Raw genomic sequence first — 6,172 nt, 5'->3', positions numbered from 1 at the left:
GTCCCCTCCTGCTGGGGGCGGCTGCCCAGAGCGAGTGGAGGTGATGTTTGTTCGGGATCAGGAAGTTTTGAGTTACTTGAGTCTCCACACAACAGACTTCAGTTGTCCAGAGAGAGTTTTGGGGGTGTTGTTGGGGGTCTGGTCGCCTAGCGTGGATGTTTCTCCTCCTCTTTGAAGCCCTTCCCGCCTTCCTATTAGACCTCCTGAGCTCTGGAGGATACTCATCCTCTCCTTCCCCGTCCCCCCCCCCCCCACCATCCCCGGTGCGCACACACGGGCCCAGACGGTTTCCGTAACCCGGCAGCTCGGCGAGGAGCATAACAGGAAGTCTTGGTGGGAGACGGGCTGGGGATGTTGCCTCTACTTCTGGAACAGCTTCTTCTGTCTACACCTGCCTTGTCCCTCTCCTCAGTGACTCCTTGTGGGCCCTCCCTTCTCAGGAGCCTCTGCTGTCCCCTAGCTGGACGTGGGCCCGGTCCAGACTGTTCGCTGGGCCGCTCCCCCAGTCTCCCCAAGTTGTGGTTTGCACGAGAACGGATTGCCTGGGGAACTTGAGAAGAAGGAGTACTCTTCATGAGCACTCAGCAGCCATCCTGCCCTCCCCTGCCTTAGAGGCTCTGTTTGGGTATGTGTGGGGGCTGGGGGTCTGCATTTTTGACAGGCTCCCCAGGCCATTCCAGTACAGATGGACACTTTAAGGATCAGGGTGTTGACTGATTTCTTGGCCAGCAAAACCCTGCATTGAGACTTTCCTCCCCGCTGAAGCTTACCCAGCCATAAAACCATCTTTTCTCTCTTCCAGGAAGCCTTCCAGGCCTACCTCCACCGGGCTGGGGCCCTCACGTGCACTTATTTGGTTTGTAGGTACATCTTTTGAAATCTGAGTCTTGGCAATCAGGTATCCTTTGTGCTTGGTTAGGACAGGAATGGCTGTGTTTGGATGATAAAGGTTGGGCAGTTGTGGGTTTTGGGGACGACTTAGATCTGCAGGCTCTACCCCTGGGTTTGCGAGTTCCCGGGGAGCTTGGAAGAAGAGGCCCCGCGATAGGCAGCTTCCCGCTGCTTCTGTTAGTCGGGCCCACGCAGACCACTGCTCCTCCTGTTTCTGGACGTTGTCGTCTTAGGCAATGTCCACCGTCCCCACGGAGCTGGTCGGGGTCCTCCGCGGCCAGGTAGCCCCCGTTCTTCATGTGGCACATGCTCCCAGCTCACTTTCCACGAGCAAGACAAAGGTCCTGGACGAATGTGCTCACTTTGATCCGTGTCGTTGGCTAGAGACGCCCTGTTCAGAATCACGTGCTTTGCGGACTAGGTTTGCACCTGGAGAAAGGTCTGTACGGAACCAGTCGTGGTCGGTCACGTGACATGCGAAAGGCCTGGAGGAAGCATCCAAGCGCAGGAATGCTGAAAAGGCTGGTTTCTGTCTAAGCATTCTGTTTGTGATGTGAATCATCGCCTCCTCCCGCATTTGGTTTGTTGGTACAGGTTTTCACATAGAAATCTCGAAACCAGGTGTTTTTTTTGCAGTTGGTTGAGACAGAAGTGGCTGCGTTGGGACGGATGATAACGTTCTGGGTCCGTAGAGATGAGTCAGACCTTCAGTCTCCCCCTGGGGTCTGTGAGCTTCCCCCCCCCCCAACCCTCCTGGCCCACCGCCTCGCCAGGCCCCACCGTCGTTTGGGAAATGGCCCTTACGGGAGCTGGTGGTGTGGTCTCCACCCCCTTGCATGTCCTGCAGGGTGACCTTGTCCCACTTTAGAGTGGTCTGTGCTTTCCTTGGGCTGGCCGGGAAGCCTGAGAGGGACGGGGCAGGACGGAGCGTCTCCGCCGGCCCGAGATCCCCCGTGTCAGCCCGCGCCCGGCTGGAGCCACCGAGGGACCGTCCTGTCCCGTTACCCTCACCGTCGGCGCGTGGCCCGTCATTCGCCAGCACACGCCCTGCCTCCCTCCCAACTTCTGCAGGTGCTGAGTGCCTGCTGGACGCCTCCTTGGACACTGCCGCAGCCCCTTGCCGCCTTCTCCCGTGGCCTTCGGGTTGGCGGGAAGCGCTTGATTTCGCTGACTTTGCGGAGGAAGGTTCTGCGGCGCTTCTTGGGTGTGGAAGGGAGGGTCTCCGAGAGCCTGGCCTTCGGGGGCCCAACCTTCAGCGTGTGGGTGAAGGCCTCAGGAGCTCCCGGGACCATGACTGTTTCGGCTGTCCTACCTTCCTGTCTTAGCTCATTTTTTTTTTAAAGATTTTATGTATTTATTCATGAGAGAGGCAGAGACAGAGGCAGAGGGAGAAGCAGGATCCCTGCAAGGAGCCCGATGCAGGACTCGATCCCGGGACCCCGGGATCACGCCCTGGGCCGAAGGCAGACACTCAACCACTGAGCCACCCAGGCGTCCCCCTCCCTTAGCTAATTTAAACATTTTTCACCTTTTGTTTGTTATGGTGGCAGATTTTACCAGGGTAACCATTTCTTATGGGTGCGATTAACGGCGCTCACGCTGCCTCTCCGTCCTGCCACCATCCATCTGTCTCCAGAGCTTGGTGAGCAGCCCCGACCCCGACCGAGACTCTCTGCCCTCCCAACACCAACTCCCTGTCCCCCTGTCTCACACCCCAGCGGCCACCATTCTGGTGTCTCCATCGATAGGGACCTTGCGGAAGTGCGGGGACCGAGCATTTGTCCTTCCCGTGTCTGCCTTACGTCACTGAGCATCACGTCCCCCAGGTTGGCCCATGTTGTAACAGGTGTCCCAATTCTTTCCCATTTTAAAGCTTAAAACCTTCCCACCGTGCGGAGACCGCATTTTGTTTATCCACCCGTCCATCGATGGGCACTTGGATTTGCTTCCGCCTCGTGGCCACTGTGACCACTGCCGCCCTGACCATGGGTGTGCAAATAACCTGTTGGTGTCCCCGCTTTCAGGTCTTCTGTGCCTATGCCCAGAAGTGGGGTTGCTGGACTCTAGGGTCATCTCATGTGTGATTTTTTTCTTTTACTTTTTTTTTTCTTTTTTTTTTTTTTTTGAGAAACCATCGGATTGTTTTCCAAAGCAGCTGCAGAATTTCACATTCCACCAGCAGTGAGGCAGAAAAGTTTGGATTTCCCCACTCACTCCCTGGCTTTTGTTTTTGATCACAGCCATCCCACCGAGTGTGAAGTGGCACTTTAATTATAAAGGCAGGTCGACCCCCACGGTGAGAATGTTTCCCACCCTGGTTTTACACTCGGGGATGCCTGTGGATCTCCTTTTCTCTCCCAGGGAGAATCTTCCCTGGGAGCTAAGCACCCCGGGGAAATGAGGAGCAGTGGGGTTTACGTGGGCAGCGCTCGGCCCAAGTCGGCTTTGTGCATTAAAAGGATTGATGATCTAGTGAGTTCTTTCCATCCTGATTATTTGCCATGGGAGTTTTTACAAGTGGTTTTGTGTCCCTGTCGCGTCTGGTACCACCCCCAACCCGGCGAAACAGCCAGGTGTCCTCCCCATTTTACGGAAGAGGTTATCAAGGCACAGGTGAGGGAAGGATGTGCCGGAGGTGGACACTGACCCAGAGGAGCCAGCTCCTGACTCCTCACCTGGCACACACCGTGCACAGGGAGGATTTTGGAAGTGTTGGTACAATGGGGGTGGGGGTGGGTGCTGGGAAGATGGAGATTGGTGTCTCCATTGGAGGGAACTCCAGGGGGAGCCTTCTTTAGGTGGCCAGATTTCATATATGAAGTTTGCTGGCCGTGGTTTTTTGTTTTGTTTTGTTTTTGGGAAAAAAAAATTAACTTTTCTATGAAACTCTTCTGCACAGCCACATGGGTTAAGAAACATCTTTTGGAGCACCGTGGTGCCGTGATAGATCTCCGTCTCGGCTCCCGTGGAGAGCCCTGGTTCGAGGCTGGGTCAGAATGCCCAGCTGCCCAGCTCCCTCTTCGGGTTTTTTTTTCCTGAAACTGTGTGTGATCCCCCAAAGCTCACTCTTTTCCGGCTGGTTATTGGACATCCCCAGCGTGCATCCAGCCTCAGCGGGGGTTAGGTGTTTGCAGGAAGTGGTCTTAGTGGCCTGGGGACCGATTGTGTCTGCAGATAGAAAGCGACCTCGTGTCCCTGGAAGCATCATGAATGTGGTTCTAGTTCATTTCAATTTTTTTTTTTTTCCATTCTGATGTTTCTTTTTATTTTTTAAAACGAAGCAACAAGAACCAAAGTTCTTACTCCTGTGGATGGGGTGAAAGAACAGGGTGCTCCCAAGCTCGAGGAGGAGGCTTTCTTCTCTCTCGGAGGGGAAGGGAGGAGGTGCCTGCCTATGGCATCGCCCCACCCCGGCCCCGGCCTGTGACCCCTTCCTCCTCTGACTTCACACAGGACACGTCTAGTGGCCCCAGGGTCACCCTGGCGGAGGCTTCTCTGAATCTGAGGGCATCCGTGGCCCCTGGCAAGCCAGCTGGGAAATTTAGATGTTTGGGTTTTTAATTAAATTTCTTAAGTAGAAACCAGGAATGTGGTTAACCAAAGAGCTGAGATGGTCCCAGTTTCTAATTCCACCCTGGCCACTGGGCTTTTCCGCCTTTCCCGGAATTGTTTTCTGGTCACTTTCCACTGACCTGTTTGTATCCTGTCCTCCTCCTCCACCCGCCTCATGTTGTACTTGAATTAAAGCCTTTCCTCGTTTCCAGATTCTTTCTCTCTGTCCTGGTCATCCTGGCATCTGTCTGTAGGGGAAGATGACTTGGGGAAGATGCCTGTGTGGCTGCCTTCATGGGTGGTGGTCAGAATGGCCATTTGATATCACCTGTGCCCTAAAGCAGGCCTTTGCCCTGTTCCTTCTGCCTCCCTGGATGAGGGTTCAACAAATACAGCCGCCAACCCGTGCCGGCTGCCAGAGCAGCAGTGTTACGTCGGGAAGGAGAGAGAAGCCCGCCTTCTGCAGGCTGGGAGCAGATGGCTCCAGCGTCTCTTTCTTCATCCTCATAGGCCTGCTTGTGGGTGGGCATCATCATCTCTGACATCAGAGGTTTAAAAGGTTTAGAGACTTTAAGCAATGTCCTTAAGACGCCAGAGCTTTGCAGGATGGAGCCGTGGTTCAGACTCGGGTCTTAACACGTGCCCAACCCTGGGGTCCCATCCTGGCCCGGTCACCAACATCTTTGTGACATTGTATGAGTCACCGGGCCCCTCTGGGCTCTATTCCTCATTCATTAAAAAACGAATCTATTTTTAGGTTGAGTGATTTTGGTTGCAAATTGCAGAGAAACCAATTCTAATGGGCTTAAATAATCAAGTTTTGGGTTGTTAATTTGACTGGAGAGTCTATGCATTATGCTTTTGGGTGATTTGGGGGGTGATTGGGCTCTCTGGTTTTTTTTTTTTTCCAATTCTTTTTTTTTCCTTTTTTATCTGTTTTCAAGATTTTATGTATTTATTTATGAGAGACACACAGAGAGAGGCAGAGACACAGGCAGAGGGAGAAGCAGGATCCCTGCAAGGAGCCTGATGCAGGACTCGATCCCAGGACCCTGGGATCACGACCTGAGCCAAAGGCAGACGCTCAGCCACTGGGCCACCTAGGTGCTCTTCTCCAATTCGTTTCATTCTTGTGTTTTACTTTCCCAGTAGAAGCAGAACGGCAGGAGTATTTGCAGACCCCTGCCTCCACAGACCCAGAGTAAGAGAATGCCTTGATCGCAGCTTTCCAGAGGGCTGACCCTGTGGGAGCTCACCCCTGGGAGGTGATCCATCCGTGTGCCAAGAGGTGGGATGCCCTGATTAGCTGTCCTTGGTCACATGCCTCACAGCTGATCTGTGGGTCGAGGCAGCTTCCCTCCCCAGAGCCACTGGGATGTGCAGACGGAAATTAGGGCCTTAGGAGCAGGGCGGGATACAGAGAAATATCAGATTTGCTACGAATGAATTGGATCAGTGGATAATCCACCAGAATGAATGGTGGGCAGGGAATTGATTGTGTTTCCCACTGTCTAGCTAGGGACCTAGGAGGGTGGAAAGGTATGGTAATGCTCAGTGACAGGTGGCAAATGGATGAACCTTACCAGTTCTTCCCTCCTCTGAGTCTCTGAACCCGAGAGTCTGTTTTTTTTCAGGGGACATCATCTTGCTCCATCAGGGAGCTAGGGCTTTGGCTCTGGGATCTCCAAGACCAGCCTTGCAGGGGATCACTCACGGCTGGGTTTTCATT

This window comes from Canis aureus, chromosome 16, assembly GCF_053574225.1.
Source record: "Canis aureus isolate CA01 chromosome 16, VMU_Caureus_v.1.0, whole genome shotgun sequence".
Lineage (NCBI taxonomy): Eukaryota > Metazoa > Chordata > Mammalia > Carnivora > Canidae > Canis > Canis aureus.
The sequence above is the reverse complement of the archived record's forward strand: the minus strand, read 5'-3'. Positions refer to the sequence as shown.